This window comes from Cavia porcellus, unplaced genomic scaffold (assembly GCF_034190915.1).
Source record: "Cavia porcellus strain 051 isolate PalLab524CR breed Dunkin Hartley unplaced genomic scaffold, mCavPor4.1 scaffold_17, whole genome shotgun sequence".
Taxonomy (NCBI): domain Eukaryota; kingdom Metazoa; phylum Chordata; class Mammalia; order Rodentia; family Caviidae; genus Cavia; species Cavia porcellus.
In genome coordinates, this window is record NW_026947500.1 from 53,052,265 (window position 1) to 53,071,418 (window position 19,154).

Consider the following 19,154-nt stretch of genomic DNA (forward strand, 5'->3'; position numbering starts at 1 on the left):
ATTGTACGTACATATAAACCTTCATGCAGTCACAAGTGGGGTCTTTCCAAGGTGGAGGGATCTAGAGTGTGTGCTTCAGGGATCCATGATGTGATTCTGGGATAGTTTCACAGTGCTGTGCTAGCATGAAGCTGCCCACTGTGGGTGCGAGTGTCACCGCCCTAGGGCTGGGAAGCCTACATATGCTGAAAGGTACAGAATAAGGGAGGCTGATTCTTGCTGCCTGCTTGCAGTTTGCTGCTTGCTGCTATGCTGCCTCTGCTTGCCATGAACTGTTTACACTCTGCCATTCCTCTCTGCCATGTCACTAACTTCAAACCAGCCAACTATAAACTGAAGCCTCTACAAATAGGGAGCCAAATAAACAGTTTCTCTTTTGGGTGTTGGGAAAATTGTCTCAGCAAAAGGAGGAAAGTAAAGAAGACAGTAAGCTCAGAAAATCCTTGGGACACATGCACAATGTAGGCAGTTTCTGCCAGAGTATGGTCAGGCAAATGGTTTCTCTGCCAATTGCCATTTGAGTCTTTGTTCTCCTGCAAACATCTTAGAGCCTGGCCTTTACTGCCCGTACCCTGATAAGCACTCTCCTCTCCATCAGAATCTCCCACCAAGCTCAGTGTAGAGCATTTTGGGGCTTGTCTAGCTCATATCTCTCAACATTTCCAAGTGCCTCCTGCAAGGGAGTTCCATTGCTAACCCACAGAGTCAGACACTTTCACAGCAAAGGTCCCATTCTTGGTACAAATTTAGTGTACTACTCAGCTTCTGGTGGTGAAACACAATACCTGACACTTGTGAATTCAAAGAAGGGAGACATCACTTGGCTCAGTTTATGAGGTGACTTAGCCTAGAGGTGCCTGGCTCTGAGACAGAAGCATCATGGAAGGAGGGCATGGCAGAGCACAGCTGCTTGTTTCATGGTAGCCAAGAGTCAGAGTAGAACAGGGCTCCTGAGGAAGGAGTGATAACTAGAGATAAAACAGGACTTACAGAATAATGAATTTTCTTGTTAGAAATGCCCTCTTCCCAGCAGCTGTAATTCCTTGCTCTGTTACAGGATAACATTTGCTATTATGTGACTGTAAGCAAGGTCTATGACATGTCATCATCTGTTTTCCTTCATGAATACAGGTAAAGGTGACAACTGTATTCCTGGATTCACCATAACCTGGGTCTTGTGACATGCTCAAATTTGACTTCTTAGAAGGCTATCTTTGTTTTCCTTCTTATAAACATGTTTCATTGGCCACAAGTTCTGGATTGAAGATCACCCCTAATCTTGGACTAAGTATATGAAACTGGAACCTTTCTTTTGTCTGATGTTCAGCCACTTGGAGCCAGAGTCCCCAATGATGCAGGTGTGCCCCTAATAAAATCCTCTTCTCTATCCATGGCTTTCTCTCATTTTTGGATCTGCAACAGAGATAGGCCCCAAGGATATTCCTCTGTGACTCCCCCAGGCAGACCCAGAAGTGTGTCTTACAAACCCTCAAACTGAGTCTAAAGCCCATCAATTGGACACTACACCACAATCACCATACATACATGCAATTGCATAACTTTTTCTTATTGGGCAGCATTACTTCAAAGAAAAGGTCATGCTGCACCTGGAGAAGGAATTCGGTTTCATTCAAAGTGCTGAGAGGCCTTGATGGCTCCCAACAGGTGAAGCACAGAACCCAAATAGTGCTCGGTAAGACCACCCTAGAAATCACTTGTAGGTCAGCAGGAAAGACTGTGGCCAGTGAGGCTGGTAAACCACTTTCATTAAAGATGTCAACATACTGGAAAGTGCTTCTACAGTCAAACTCACACGATCCTGGGAGTCTCAGATTTTAAATGCTGTGTACCCAACAGGAAAGGCACCAGTTTCTTTACTGTCATTGGCATCATATAAAGGATGCACTGTGTTTTCTTCACCTTGACCAATTTAGCAGCCACAACACTTTGAATCACCTCATCCAGGATTCACTGTGCACCTAGAGGGGCAGAAGCCAGGATAACCAAATGAAGCAGGCTTTAGTAGCAGAGAATCTGGCTCCTATCATTGCCATTTACTAGAAGTGTGATCAGGTCACTCTCTGAGCATGCTTTCTTTTATGTAAAATAAACAATCCGAAAAAAAACCTTTCAGTTACTGTGCAAAGGAACAGTGATATTGAAATTATGGCAACCAATCTTAGCTTTGTACATATCTGTTAAGGCACTGGTCAAATACTTTCATTTTATCTTCCTACAGACACTATGTTGTAGGGTTTAGGTTTTTATTATCCTCCTTTTTACAAATGAAGACACAGAAGAATAGTTAAGTCGCTTGGTTACCAGTGTGCACAAAGGGGCTGAACCAGGAATCACCTTTCAGTGTTACTAGGGAGAGCAGGACCATAGCTCCAGCAGCTGGACTTCATGGCCCTAATGAGCCCTGTGGGGCAATGAGTTGCTGTTACTACTCCAGGAATGGGAGGCCAGAAGGAGAGCTCTATTCTCACACCCAGGGGTATATCAAGAATCCTCAGCTAAGGAGAAAGCCCCTTTTCCAGAGTTCCTGGCATCTGAACCCTACCTGCAGCATTTAAATCCCACACCTTTCAGTGTGGGTGACCAAATAGAAGGACCAAGCATTAGGAGGCAGTGAACGTTTGAGGGGAAGGTGCTCAGGAGGAGAGGTGAACCTACCCTAGTAGCAAGCACACATCCCACTTTCCTTACTTTAGATTTGCAAATGTTGTTTCCAGTTGATGACATCTGGTTTTTCAAGGAATTCTTGACAGTTCTTGGGGTCTTTAAAAAAGATTTGGTAGATGTTGGTGTAGTGATTAATGTCATCAGTCATCTCCTGTGTGTTTAAGCAACGTGGTATTAATCAAACCAGTTAAACCAAGACATTTCAATATTTGTTACCTAGCTTTTATGACTGTAGTATTTTCCAAAGTGAAGTATGACTGTTTCACATATTTTTATTTATACTAAAACATTTATGTCAAAAAACCAATGTCAACTAATCTATTTGCTTCATGTTTTAAAAAATCTTGTTTGGCCAATTATTTATGTGTTGCATTGGAATTTAATGTGAAAAAAATATGCACTGTTTTAAGTAGAATTCCTCCATGATTTTCTATTCTTCAGGAGAAAAACAAAAATAATATTATCCAGGGAAATCTTTAATTGCAAGACTAAATACTATTCTGTTTCAAGGAGCTTCACAACAAATTATGTTGAGCATGACAATATTAAAATTCACACAGAAATCTTGGTTGTATTAGAATTTCTATTCCACATCAGAAACAGTTGTCATATCAGAAAAACAGAATGAAGAGAAATAAACAACCTGATATTACCCCTCAAAACCTAGACAAAGAAGAGCAAGTCAAGCCCAAGGCCAAAAGAGAGAGGAAATTATAAAAATCAGAGCAGAAATTAATGCAATAGAGACTAAGAAAACAATCCAAAGAATCAATGAATCAAAGATTTGGTTCTTTGAAAGAATAAATATAGTTGTTAAGCCCCAGGCAACATTATTTTAAAAAGGGAAGGAAAAGCTCAAATTCACACAATACGAAATGAAAAATGTGAAATCACTACAGACTCTGTAGAAATACAGAAGATCATCAACACCTATTTTGAAAATCTCTACTCTCATATGTTTCATAACACAGAAGAAATAGAGATTCCTAGAAACATGTAATAAAGCTAGGTCAAGAAGATGTAAAAGTGCTGAACAGCCCAATCTCTATTAATGAAATTGAAAGTGTAATTAAGTCCTTACCTATAAAGAAGAGCCCAGGCCCAAATGGATTCACTGCAGAATTCTACCAGAAGTGCAAATAAGACTTTGTACTGCAACACTCCTCAAACTCTTCAGTCAAATTAAAAGGGAAATAATCCTTTCTAAGTCATTCCTGGAAGCAAATACAACTCTAGTTCCAAAACCTGAGAAAGACAAAACTAATAAAGAGAACTACAGACAAATCTCCCTAACAAACACAGGTGCAAAAATCCTAAATAAAATATTGTCAAATAGGATGCATAAAATCACCAAGAAGATTATACACCATGACCAAATGAGATTCATCCCAGGCATGCAAGAATGGTTTAACATATGTATTGGTCAGGGTTTTACTAGAGAGAACAGATATAACCCAGAATATATAGAAACAACAAGATTGGCTTACGAATAGTCAGTCTCAGAGTCCGATGAGGAAGTGTGCAGAGGGTGTCTATGCACTGGAGGCCGAAGGGTTCAATCCAAGATCTCTGGAGTTCACCCTAGTATCTAGTGGAAGGCCACATCAGCAGGCTGATGGGTCCGCGACAGAAGGCCGAAGGCTCTGTGATGAAAAGCTGAAGAGTCTACGCTGGGAAGCTGAAGAGTCTGTACTGGAAGCCAGGAGGCGAGGTCCAAACTAAAGGCGAAGACTGGAGCTTCTCCCAAGAATGGAATTGATTTGTCCTTTCTCCTCTCCTTTTATACCTCGAGGTGATAACTCACCCTAGGGAGGGTCTTCTTCTACATCCTTGGGTGTAGAATTGCTAAACCCATTTAGTTAGCTTCTAACTGTCTCAAGTTGACACAATCAATCAACTACTAGACATACATTAATCAATAAATGTAACCCAACATAACAATAAAATGAAAAGTAAGAATCACATGACTATTTTCATAGATGCAGAAAAGCCTTTGATAAGGTCAAACATTCATTTATGATAAGAAACTTACAGAAAATTGGAATAGATGCTCTTTACCTCAATATAATAAAGGCCCCCAAGACAAACCAACAACCAGTACCATACTAAATGGCCAAAATTTGAAGGCTTTACTTCAAAATCAGGCACAACACAAGGATGTCCCTTATCACCGCTCCTAGTTAATATAGTACTGGTAATACTGGCCAGAGCAATTAAGCAAGAGAGACAAACAAATGTGGTAAAGATAGTAAAAGAAGAATATAAATTATCATTATTTGTAGATGACACGATAGTCTACATAGAAGACTCCCTAAACTCCATTGAAAGATCTTAGATATAATAAATAAATTCACCAATGTAGCTGGATACAAGATCAATACTCAAAAATCAATAACATTCCTATACACTAACAACAAGGTCACAGTGAGAGAAATAAGAGAAACCACACCCTTCACACTAGCAACCAAAAAATGAACTATTTAGGAATTACTCTGATGAAAGAAGTGAAAGCCCTATACAGGAAAAGTTATAATACACTGAAAAAGAAATTGAAGAGCATCTCACAAAGTGGAAAGACATTCTTGCTCATGGATAGGAAGAATAAATACTGTGAAAATGGCCATTCTCCCAAAACTCTTATACAGATTCAATGCAATCTCAATAAAAATAACATCAACATACATCACATATCTAGAGAAATCACTCCTAAAATTCATCTGGAGCAAGAAGAAACGTACAATAGCAAAGACAGTTCTAAGCAGCAAAGGCAAGGCAGGAGGCATCACAATCCCTGACTTGAAGTTATACTACAAAGCAACTGTAGTAAAATCAACATGGTACTGGAATCAAAACAGAGCTGAAGATAAGTGGAATAGATTAGAAGATACAACTACAACTGCAGACAATTCAACCACTTTATCTTTGATAAAAGAGTTAAAAACACTGAGTGGAAAAAAGATAGTCTCTTCAATAAATGGTGCTGGAAAAATGGGCTCTCTCTATGCCAAAAACTAAAACTAGACCCATGCCTATTGTTGTGAACTAAACTGAGTCTGAATGGATCAAAGATCTAAATATTAAAAGTGAAACACTAAATCTGTAGGAAGACAAAGTAGGTTGAAATCTTGAAGACATAGGGAGAAGTAGAGAATTCATGAACAAGAACCAACCTGCATGAAAAATACTTCCCAGAATAATTAACTGGAATCATGTCCTTTTAAAGAGTTTTGCATGTTGAAAGAAATCTCCTGCATAGTAAAAAGAGAACCCACAAATTGAGGAAAAATGGTCTGGGGACCACTAGTGAATGTTCCCTCAGACAAAGGACTTCTGTCCAGAACATGTAGATAATTAAATATCAGGTACCCAAAATTCAAAGATCCATTGCAAAAATTGGCATCTGAGACAAATATACAGTTCACAGATGAAGAAATACAAATGGCAAATGAATACACTGAAAAATGTTCAGCATCATTGGTCATTAGAGAAATGCAAATTAAAACCTCACTGAGATTCCATCTCACTCCAGAAAGAATGGCCAGGACCAAGAAAACTACCAACAACAAATGCTGAAGAGGCTGTGGAAAAAGCAAGTCCTCTGCCCTGTTGGTGGGAGTGGAGACTGGTGCAACCATTGTGGAAGTCAATCTGGAGATGTCTCAAAAAGCTGGGAAGTCACATTTGTTCCAGCTATTCCACTTCTGAGCATATTCTGAGAAGAACTGAAAGCATCATACCACAGTGATATAAGTGCACCCATGTTTGTAGCAGCACAATTTGTAATAGCCACATCTTGGAAACAACCTAAGTGTCCATCAACTGAGGACTGGATAAAAAAGTTTTGGTATTTTTATACAATGGAGTACAACTCAGCTGTAAAGAACGATCACATTGAGATATTTATAAATAAATGGGGGCAGTTGAGACCATAGTCACAAGTGAAGTAAATCAAACCCACATGTATAAATGCCAAATAGTTTCCCTAGTATAAGATATGGTAAGAATACATAAAAGTGGGGACTCCTGCACCTCGCCATTGGTGTGCTGGGTGGATCTGGGGCGCCTGCATCAGCTGCACCGTGTGTCTGGAGGACTGTGGATATCTCAGCAAGCAGGGGAGGATCACAGGTTCCAGAGGCACTGTGGACTGTGGTGAGTGCTCAGCGCACTCTGCCCAAAGTCCACATCGATCGGGACCCTCCAGGCTTCCGGATGCAGTGAAGTGGAGAAGTGGGTTTGAGGCCTCTACATCCACCTCCCTATCCCAGCTGCACTTGGAGAACAGTGGAGCTTCCAACGGGTGGGCGGGCCCATGCTATCCCCGGAGCCCAGCCTGTTTGGGACTCCTGCACCTCGCCATCGGTGTGCAGAGGAAGGGCTGGGTGGATCTGGGGCGCCTACATCAGCCTCCCCGTGTCTCTGGAGGACTGTGGATGTCTCAGCAGGCAGTGAAGCATCGCAGGTTCCAGAGACTCTGCAGCCTGTGGTGAGTGCTCAGCACACTCTTCCCAAAGCCCAGACTGTTCCAGTCTCTCCAGACTTCTGGATGCAGTGAAGTGGAGAGGTGGTTTTGAGGCCTCTGCATCTGCCTCCACATCGCGGATGCACTTGGAGAGCTGTGGAGCTTCCAATGGGCAGCTGGGCACACAGTGTCCCTGAGGCCAAGCTTATCTGGAACTGCAGAGTTCTGAACAGGGAGAGGAGGGCCATTGGTTCTGCAGGCCCAGTGGCTTGGAGTAATGGGGTGCCAGAGTCTCAGTAGCTGCAAACATAGAAGTGGATTTCCAACAGATCCTGAGGAAGCTTTCAAATAATATGTGAAACACAGAAATATAGGAAAATGAAAAAATGAAAGACCAAATTACAACCTCAAACCTCCAGCCCCTCTCAAGAAACCCTAGGAGCAATTTATATAGAAGAAAATATATGCCACTCACTTCAAATATCAGACACAATAGCTACTGAAATTAACAAGCAACTCCAGGAAGCTTTAAAGAAATTCAAACTCGAAATAATCTCCCAGGTAAAAGAAGAAATGATAAAAGAAATGAAAGAGATTCTGAATATATCTAAAGAAAACACAGATAAAAAATTGGAGGAACTAAACAAAAAGATAGAATCCTTGGATGAGCAATATAAGAAACAAACAGAATACATAATGCAGATACACAGAGATATACAGGAAATAAAAAACTCCACTGAAAGTTGTAAAAACCGCCTTAATGAAAGTGAAGATAGAATTTCAGAACTTGAAGACAGAATTGGAGCTAGTAAACAGGAAAGGAAAGATCTTTTAAAAATAACAAGGAATCAGGAAACAACCATTCAACAACTGCAAGATGATCCAAAGAAAAATAACATAAGAATGATAGGGATTAATGAAAAAGAAGAAGACAACATAACGGATGTCAAGAGGATATTTAGAGAAACAATAGCTGAAAATTTCCCAAACATGAGATCAGAAACCAACATCAGGTTCAGTGAAGCATATAGAAGTCCAAATAGTCAAAACTAAAATAAAACTACACCCAGACATATAATAATCACCATCCCAGAAATCCAACACAAGAATAGATTGTTAAAAGCTATCAGAGAGAAAAGACAGATCACATATAAAGGAAAACCTATTAGAATCACAGCAGACTTTCAGCACAAACAATAAAGTCAAGAAGAGCATGGAGTGAAGTATTCCAGATCCTACAGCAAAATGATTTCCAACCTTGACTGATGTATCCTGAAAAAGTATCATTCAAAATTGATGGTGAAATACGATACTTCAAAAACAAAGAGCAGCTGAAGAACTTCATGAATACCAAACCAACCCTGCAAAAAATATTGAAAGACAGTTTAGATACACAAAGGAAAAAACCACTAAGCAAAGCAGATAATTGAACAGAACAGAAAGATAAAGATGAAACAGCAGAGAGATAACATGTCAACAATAAACCACCATTTAACAGTAATAACCATTAATATAAATGGTCTCAATGCACCAATCAAAAGAAACAGACTAGCAGAATGGATCAAGAAACAAAATTCAACCATATGCTGTTTACAGGAAACACATCTAACCCAGAAGGATACTCACAGACTGAAAGTAAAAGGATGGAAAACAATATTTCATGCAGCAGTAATAAGGAGTAGCAATTCTGTTTGCAGACAGCATGAACTTTAAACCAACAATGACCATAAATAACAAAGAATGTCACTACATAATCATAAGGGGAAAACTCCAAGAGGAAGAGATAACTATCTTAAATATATATGCACCAAACTCCAAAAAAGCCCAGTTATATAAAACAATTATTAACAGAAATGAAAACTCAAATTATCAGTAACACAATTGTAACAGGAGACCTGAATATGCCATTAACACCAAGGGACAGATCAACCAGACAGAAAATGAGCAAAGAAATAACAGAACAGATTCACACCTGAGAACAAGTGGACTTGATAGACATATACAGAATGTTCTTCCCAACAACATCAGAATACATATTCTTCACAGCACTACATGGAACATTCTCTAAAATAGACCATATATTACCTCACAGAACATATTTAAACAAATACAAAAGAGTTGAAATCATCGCTTGCATGTTATCAGATCATAGCGCTCTGAAATTAGAAATTAATGATAAAAGATACTGCAAAAATCCTGCAAACACATGGAAACTGAATGACACACTCTTGAGCAATCAGTGGGTCACAGAAGAAATTAATACCTAAAAGAAAATGAAAATGCAGATACAACTTACTGGAATTTGTGGGATGCAATGAAAGCTGTCCTCAGAGGAAAATTTATTGCACTGAGTTCCCACATCAGGAAAACAAAACGAATACAAATAAATAACTTGATGCTACACCTCAAACAGCTAGAAAAAGAAGAGCAAGTCAAACCCTAAGCCAAAAGAAGAGAGGAAATTATAAAAATCAGAGCAGAAATCAATGCAATAGAGACTAAGAAAACAATCCAAAGGATCAACGGATCAAAGAGTTGGTTCTTTGAAAGAATAAATAAAATTGATAAGCCCCTAGCCAACCTAACTAAAAAAAGGGAATAAAAAGCTCAAATTCATGCAATAATAAATGAAAAAGGTGAAATCACTACAGACTCTACAGAAATACAGATCAACAACACCTATTTCGGAAACCTCTACTCTCAAAAGTTTGATAACACAGAAGAAATAGACAGATTCTTAGAAACATATGAAGTACCAAAGCTAGATCAAGAGGATGGAAAACTGTTGAATAACCCAATCTCTGTTAATGAAATTGAAAATGTAATTAAGTCGTTACCTACAAAGAAGAGCCCAGGTCAAGATGGATTCACTGAAGAATTCTACAAGAAATACAAAGAAGACCTAATGCCAACACTCCTCAAACTATTCAATGAAATTGAAAGGGAAGCAATCCTTCTAAGTCATTCCTGGAATCAAATATTACTCTAGTACCAAAACCTGAGAAAGACCCAACTAAAAAAGAGAACTATAGACCGATCTCCCTAATGAACACAGATACAAAAATCCTCAATAAAATATTGGCAAATAGGATGCAGCAAATCTTCAAGAAGATTATACACCATGACCAAGTGGGATTCATCCCAGGAATGCAAGGATGGTTCAACATACGCAAATCAATAAATGTAATCCACCATATCAATAAAGCCAAAAATAAGAATCACATGATCATTTCTATAGATGTAGAAAAAGCCTTCGATAAGGTCCAACATTTATTCACGATAAGAACTTTACAGAAAATTGGAATAGATGGTCTTTACCTCAATATAATAAAGGCCATTTATGACAAACCAACAGCCAGCATCATACTAAATGGCCAAAAATTGAAAGCCTTTACTTTAGATTCTTAGAAGCATATGAAGTACCAAAGCTAGATCAAGAGGATATAAAACTGTTGAATAACCCAATCTCTGCTAATGAAATTGAGAATGTAATTGGGTCCTTGCCCACCAAGAAGAGCCCAGGCCCAGATGGATTCACTGCAGAATTCTACAAGAAATATAAAGAAGACCTAATGCCGACACTCCTCAAACTATTCAATGAAATTGAAAGGGAAGCAATCCTTCCTAAGTCATTCCTGGAAGCAAATATTACTCTAGTACCAAAACCTGAGAAAGACCCAACTATAAAAGAGAACTATAGACCGATCTCCCTAATGAACACAGATGCAAAAATCCTCAATAAAATATTGGCAAATAGGATCCAGCAAATCATCAAGAAGATTATACACCATGACCAGGTGGGATTCATCCCAGGAATGCAAGGATGGTTCAACATACGCAAATCAATAAATGTAATCCACCATATCAATAAAGCCAAAAATAAGAATCACATGATCATCTCTATAGATGCAGAAAAAGCCTTCGATAAGTTCCAACACTTATTCATGATAAGAACTTTACAGAAAATTGGAATAAATGGTCTTTACCTCAATATAATAAAGGCCATTTATGACAAACCAACAGCCAGCATCATACTAAATGGCCAAAAATTGAAAGCCTTTACTTTAAAATCGGGTACAAGACAAGGATGTCCTTTATCACCACTCCTATTTAATATAGTACTGGAAGTACTAGCCAGAGCAATTAGGCAAGAAAGAGAAATAAAAGGGGTAAAGATAGGAAAAGAAGAAGTTAAATTATCATTGTTTGCAGATGACATGATACTCTACATAGAAGACCCCCTAAACTCCATTGAAATACTCTTAGATACAATAAATAAATTCAGTAATGTGGCTGGATACAAAATCAATACTCAGAAATCAATAGCATTCCTATACACGAACAACAAAATTACAGAGAGGGAAATAAGAGAAACTGGACTATTCACATTAGCAAGCAAAAAAATGAAATATTTAGGAATTACTCTTACGAAAGAAGTGAAAGACTTATACAGTGAAAATTATAATACACTGAAAAAGGGAATTGAAGATGATCTCAGAAAATGGGAAGACATCCCTTGCTCATGGATAGGAAGAACAAATATTGTGAAAATGGCCATTCTCCCAAAACTGTTATACAGATTCAATGCAATTCCAATAGAAATACCATCAACATACCTTATAGATCTAGAGAAATCACTCCGAAATTTCATCTGGAACCAGAAGAGACCTAGAATCACAAAGGCAATTCTAAGCAGCAAAGACAAAGCAGGAGGCATCACAATCCCTGACTTGAAGTTATACTACAAAGCAACAGTAGTAAAATCAACATGGTATAGGAATCAAAACAGAGCTGAACATCAGTGGAATAGATTAGAAGATACAACCACAACTACGAACACACTCAACCACCTTATTTTTGATAAAGGAGCCAAGCAGTTTCACTGGAAGAACGACAGTCTCTTTAATAAATGGTGCTGGAAAAACTGGCTCTCCATTTGCCGAAAACTAAAGCTAGACCCATGTCTATCACCATGTACTAAATTAAAATCTAAATGGGTCAAAGATCTGAATATTAAAACAGAAACACTAAATCTATTGGAAGACAAAATAGGTAGAAACCTTGGAGACATAGGAGTAGGTAAAGAATTCATGAACAGGACTCAAACCGCAGGGGAAATACTTCCCAGAATCAATAACTGGGACCACTTCTTATTAAAAAGTTTCTGCATGTCAAAAGAAATCTCCAGCATAGTGAAAAGAAAACCCACAAACTGGGAAAAGATTTTAGTGAACTCTCTCTCAGACAAGGGCCTCTTGTCTAAAACATACAAAGAATTAAAGAAACTCAGACCTCCGAAATTCAAAGATCCAATCCAAAAATGGGCATCTGAGATGAATATGCAATTCTCAGATGAAGAAATGCAAATGGCAAATAAATACATGAAAAAATGCTCATCATCATTGGTCATTAGAGAAATGCAAATTAAAACCACACTGAGATACCCTCTCACTCCTGAAAGAATGGCCAGGATCAAGAAAACCGACAACAAATGCTGGAGAGGCTGTGGGGAAAAAGGAACTCTCCTGCACTGCTGGTGGGAGTGTAGACTGGTACAGCCTTTGTGGAGATCTGTCTGGAGATTTCTCAAAAAGTTGGGACTGGAAATCCCATTTATTCCAGCTATTCCACTTCTAGGCATATTCCCAGAAGAACTGAAAGCATCATACCACAGTGATATATGTGCACCTATGTTTATAGCAGCACAATTTGTAATCGCCAGATCTTGGAAACAACCCAAGTGCCAATCAACTGAAGAATGGATAAAAAAGTTGTGGTATTTCTATACAATGGAGTATTATTCAGCTATAAAGAAGGATCACATTGAGATATTTATCAATAAATGGGCGCAGCTTGAGACCATACTCATAAGTGAAATAAATCAATCTCGCATGTGTGAATACCGAATAGTTTCCCTAATGTAAGTAATGATTCAAATATATAAAAATATGTGGTAATCATGATTCCCCATTAGGTGGCCTTGAAGCCTTATAAAGTTTTCACTCATTAATTAGAAAGGCTTTATTCTGGGCTTCTTGATATGAAAATATTTGAAGCTAGAGTATATGAAGTTTTACCCAAATATTTCAAGGAAAAAGACACTATGGTAACTACTATTAAGTCAGGTTATAACGTGGTGAAGTACTAGGTTATTGAAACAGTCATGCTGTGACCTCTATTGTTATATTGTTATGTCCTGTTTTATCTCAATCTCCCCCTTATTGTTTCAAAAAAATTATTTAGTCATTTCTTATGTTTGTCTTAATTAAAGAAAAAATTCAAAAAAATTAGGATATATAAATAGCAACTCTTTTCGATTTCCTATTAACTTGTTTTGAAGTCCTGTAGTACTCCCACGATCTTGTTTTGACTGATTAGACTCTGTTCCATTCTATATGATAGTATCAAGTTTGAAGACATAGGCAACTACTTTGAAGGCAATAAGATTCACTAAGATACCCATTCTGGTTTGACTATTGTCTTCTTTGGAAGTCCTATAATGTTTACAATGCCTAAGTTTTATTGGTCTTGTTCTCTACTGTTTTGTCCAACTTTATAATATCTAATAAGATAGACAATTCTTTTTAAGGAAACAAGGGACAACGTTGATAACCATTGTTGATAAACTTGTACTCTGTTCTACACCATGTGCTATGTCTATCCTTGGTATTGACTGACAGCTTTGTTTTGCCATATTTGACTGTATTCTTCCCCCCCCCAAGAAAGTAATAAGCACTAAGGAGTAATAAAATCCAAGATGTGTAAATTTTGTTGTAAAAAAGAGAGGGAAAAAAAAAGAAAAAGAGCTCTAGCGGATATAACAGCAAGTGTGTTTGGGGGTGTTAAATAGCTGACTTTATCAATGTTTTTGGAACATTGAACACAGCTGTTTGCAGTCTCCCTGTTTGAATGTCCACCTTGTGTTCTTTGATACTGTGATTTGAGGAACTATTTTCAAGAAGATAGTGTGTAATCTACTAGCAGGTAATTTCTTACTGTTATGGTTTTTTGTTTTGTTTTGTTTTGTTTTGTAGTTCTGTATTGCGTGTACCCTTACGCCGCTTTGGTTTGTTTTGTGTTTTTCACTTTTTCCTCTTAAATAAAAAAAAAGAAAGCCTTTACTTTAAAATCAGGCACAAGACAAGGATATCCTTTACCACTTCTCATATTTAATATAGTACTGGAAGTACTAGCCAGAGCAATTAGGCAAAAGAGAGAAATAAAAGCAGTAAAGATAGGAAAAGAGGAAGTTAAATTATCATTGTTTGTAGATGACATGATACTCTACACAGAAGACCCCCTAAACTCTATTTAAAGACTCTTAGATACAATACTTGAATTCAGTAATGTGGCTGGATACAAAATCAATACTCAGAAATCAATAGCATTCCTATACATGAACAACAAAATCACAGAGAGGGAAATAAGATAAACTACACTCTTCCCATTAGCAAGCAAAAAAATGAAATATTTAGAAATTACTCTTATGAAAGAAGTGAAAGATTTATACAGTGAAAATTATAATACATTGAAAAAAGAAATTGAAGATGATCTCAGACAATGGAAAGACATCCCTTGCTCATGGATAGGAAGAACAAACATTGTGAAAATGGCCATTCTCCCAAAACTGTTATACAGATTCAATGCAATTCCAATAAAAAATACCATCAACATACCTTATAGATCGAGAGAAATCACTCCGAAATTTCATCTGGAACCAGAAGAGACCTAGAATAGCAAAGGCAATTCTAAGCAGCAAAGACAAAGCAGGAGGCATCACAATCCCTGACTTGAAGTTATACTACAAAGCAACAGTAGTAAAATCAACATAGTATTGGAATCAAAACAGAGCCAAAGATCAGTGGAATAGATTAGAAGATACAACCACAGCTACAAACACACTCAACCACCATATCTTTGATAAAGGAGCCAAGCAGGTTCACTGGAAGAACGACAGTCTCCTTAATAAATGGTGCTGGAACAACTGGCTCTCCATTCGCCGAAAACTAAAGCTAGACCCATGTCTATCACCATGTACTAAATTAAAATCTAAATGGGTCAAAGATCTGAATATTAAAACTGAAACACTAAATCTATTGGAAGACAAATTGGGTAGAAACCTTGAAGACATAGGAGTAGGTAGAGAATTCATGAACAGGACTCATTCCACACGAGAAATACTTCCCAGAATCAATAACTGGGACCACTTCTTATTAAAAAGTTTCTGCAAGTCAAAAGAAATCTCCAGCATAGTGAAAAGTAAACCCACAAACTGGGAAAAGATTTTAGTGAACTCTCTCTCAGACAAGGGACTCTTGTCTAAAACATATAAAGAATTAAAAAAAAAAAACTCAGACCCACAAAATTCAAAGATCCAATACTAAAAAATGGACATCTGAGATGAATTCTCAGATGAAGAAATGCAAATGGCAAGTAAATACATGAAAAGATGTTCATCATCATTGGTCATTAGAGAAATGCAAATTAAAACCACACTGAAATACCATCTTACTCCTGAAAGAATGGCCAGGATCAAGAAAACCAACAACAACAGATGTTGGAGAGGCTGTGGGGAAAAAGGAACTCTCCTACACTGTTGGTGGGAGTGTAGACTGGTGCAGCCTTTGTGGAGGGCAATCTGGAGATTTCTCAAAAAGCTGGGATTGGAAATCCCATTTATTTCAGCTATTCCACTTCTAGGCATATTCCCAGAAGAACTAAAAGCATCATACCACAGTGATATATGTGTACCTATAACAGCACAATTTGTAATCGCCAGATCTTGGAAAGAACCCAAGTGTCCATCAACTGAGGAATGGATGAAAAAGTTGTGGTATTTCTATACAATGGAGTATTATTCAGCTATAAAGAAGCATCACATTGAGATATTTATCAATAAATGGGCACAGCTTGAGACCATACTCATAAGTGAAATAAATCAATCTCACATGTGTGAATACTGAATAGTTTCCCTAATGTAACTAATGATTCAAATATAAAAACAAATGTTGCAATCATGATTCCCCATTATGTGGACTTGAAGCCTTATAAAGTTTTCACTTATTAATTGGATAGGCTTTATTCTGGGCTTCTTGGTATGGAAATATTTGAAGCTATAGTATATGAAGTTTTATTAAAATATTTCAAGGAAAAAGACACTATGGTAACTACTATTAAGTCGGGTTATTTGGTGGTGAAGAACTAGGTTGCTGAAAGAGTCATGCTTTGACCTGTATTGTTATATTGTTATGTCCTGTTTTATCTCAATCTCTTCCTTATTCATTAAAAAATTGTTTAGTTATTTTTTAATATATTTTTTAATTAAGGGGAAAAATTTAAAAAAAATAGCAGGATATATAATAGTAACTTTTTTTTATTTCCAATTAACTTGTTTTGAAGTCCTGTAATACTCCCACTATCTTGTTTTGACTGATTTGACTCTGTTCCATGCTGTATGATAGTATCAGGTTTGAGGGTATAGGCAACTACTTTGAAGGCAATAAGATTCTCTAAGATGCCCATTCTGGTTTGACTATTGTCTCCTTTGGAAGTCCTGTAATGTTTACAATGCTTAAGCTTTATTGTTCTTGTTCTCTACTGTTTTATTCAACTTTATAATATCTAATGAGATAGACAATTCTTATTAAGGAAACAAGAGACATGGTTGATAACCATTGTTGATAACCTTGTACTCTCTTTTATATCATGTGCTATGTCTATATTTGGTTTTGACTGACAGCTTATTTTGCCATGTTTGAGTTTATTCTCTCCCCCCCCCAAAATTAATAAGAACTAAGGTGTAACAAAACCGAAAATGCATAAATTTTGTTATAAAAAAGAGCTCTAAAGGATACAACAGCAAATGTGTTTAGGGGTGTTAAATAGCTGACCATATTAATGTTTTTGGTTGGATCATTGAGCACAACTGTTTGCAGTCTCACTGTTTGAATGTATACTTTGTATGCTTTGATACTGTGATTTGAGCAACTATCTCTAAGATGATAATATATAATCTATTAAGTCCTGATTTCTTACTGTTTTTTTTGTAGTTCTGTATTACTTGTACCCTTACACCGCTTTGTTTTGTTTCATTTTTTTCTCTTTTTACTTTTAAATAAAATTTAAAAAGAATACATAAAAGTATGTGATAATCATGATTCCCCATTATATTGCTTTAAACCTTATAATGTTTTCATTCATTAATTGGAATGATTTTATTCTGGGCTGTTTGATTTTATTATCTGTGATGGTATTAGCAGCTGTTTTGAAGAAAACAAGACATCATAATAGCTACTGCTGATTTAATAACATCTTGTTTTGAAGTCCGATCAAGCTTTTGTTCTTCTGTCTCCATGGGTCTTAACATGTACATTATTCAATTTTATTACATGTGATAGTACAAACAAAACTTTTATAGACAAATAGATAATATAGAAACCATTGCTCATTTTCTTCTAGTTGGCTCTAAATACCCTGTAATACTGTCATTCTCTTGAATGGTTTTACATTGTCTTTATATGTTTGATGCTGCAGTGCATGAAGTTATACTCAAATATTCCAAGGAAACAGACACCATGGTAACTACTCTTATGTCAGGATATCTTGTGTTGATACACTATGTTGCTTAAATTGTTATGTTCTGACCTGAACTGTTGTGTTGTTATTTCCTCTTTTATCTCAACCTCGTTTTTATTATTTATTTATTTGTATTTTTATTTCTTTAGTTAAGGGAAAAATAAATTTAAAAATAGCAGGATACATTATAGCAACCACTTTGACATCTTATTAAATTGATTTGAAGCCCTGTATTGCTCTCACAATCTTGTTTTGAATGATTTTACTCTATTCTGTTTTGATTGATAGTATCAAGTTTGGGGGTATAGGCAACTACTTTGAAGACAATAAGATTCACTATGATGCCCATTCAGGTTTGATTATTATCTTCTTTTGAAGTCCAGTAATGTCTCCAATGTTGCGGTTTTATTGGTTTTGTTCTGTACGCTATTGTTCAATTTTATTATAACTGATGATATAGGCAATTCTTAGATAGCAAGAGGCATTACGATAACTTTGTTGATCACCTTGTATTCTGTTTTTACTTCATGTACTATGTCCATCCTTTTGATTTTAATGACTCTGTTTTGTTATGTCACATTTGGTTTTATTCTTTTCAAAAACAGTAATAAGAACTGTGGGAGTAATAAAACCCAAAATATGTAATTGTTTTTGTAAAAAGGAGAAGAAAAGAAAGTGCCCTAAAGGATATAACTGCATGTATATTTAAGTGTACCAGATAGATAACTATATTACTGAGTTTTTTTGATCATTGAACAGAACTGTTTGTAATGTCACTGTTTGTCCTCTTTGTATGCTTTAATTTTGTAACTTGAACAACTATTTCTAAGATGACAATATGTAATCTATTAAGTAGTGATTTTTTACATTTGAAATTCTATATTACTTGTACACTTTTCCTGGTTTTTCTCAAAATAAAAATTTTTAAAATGCAATATGATTTTTATTTTTTGATTTTTGACAATTAATGTAAATTTCTGTATTTGTTCATCTGTGTTGTTTTATAGCTTTTAATAAATAATGATACGTATACAGTGTATGACACGATGTCATGAGGGATGTACAGGTAATAAAAGAGTTACTGAGTAGGTTGCTACAAATCAATGACTGGTACTATGCAGAAAATTAAAAGATCCATCACTTTGCATTATTACCGTACTTGCTTTTGTATGAAGAACAGCTGGAACTCAAAATTTAGTATCAAATTCAGGAAAATGTTGCTACCTATATTCTTCATATTATACACTAGTTATTTAGACTGCTTCAGAATTCATAGGTGCTACTTTAATTCCTTTAACCTGCTTCTTCCCATCCTCCCCCTAGATAGCCACTCTTTTGTCCTCTACATTTGTCTTCTATCTATATATTTCAATATTTAATAACTGATGTAAGTGATATGGTCCAAAGTTAACTTTCAACTTTCTGGGTTTCA

General features: G+C 36.6%; 1 pseudogene; it reads right to left on the reverse strand.

Annotated features, from left to right (window-relative positions):
- LOC100723515 (glycine N-acyltransferase-like protein) overlaps window positions 1-19,154 on the reverse strand; it is a 120,184-nt pseudogene that overhangs the window by 86,420 nt on the left and 14,610 nt on the right.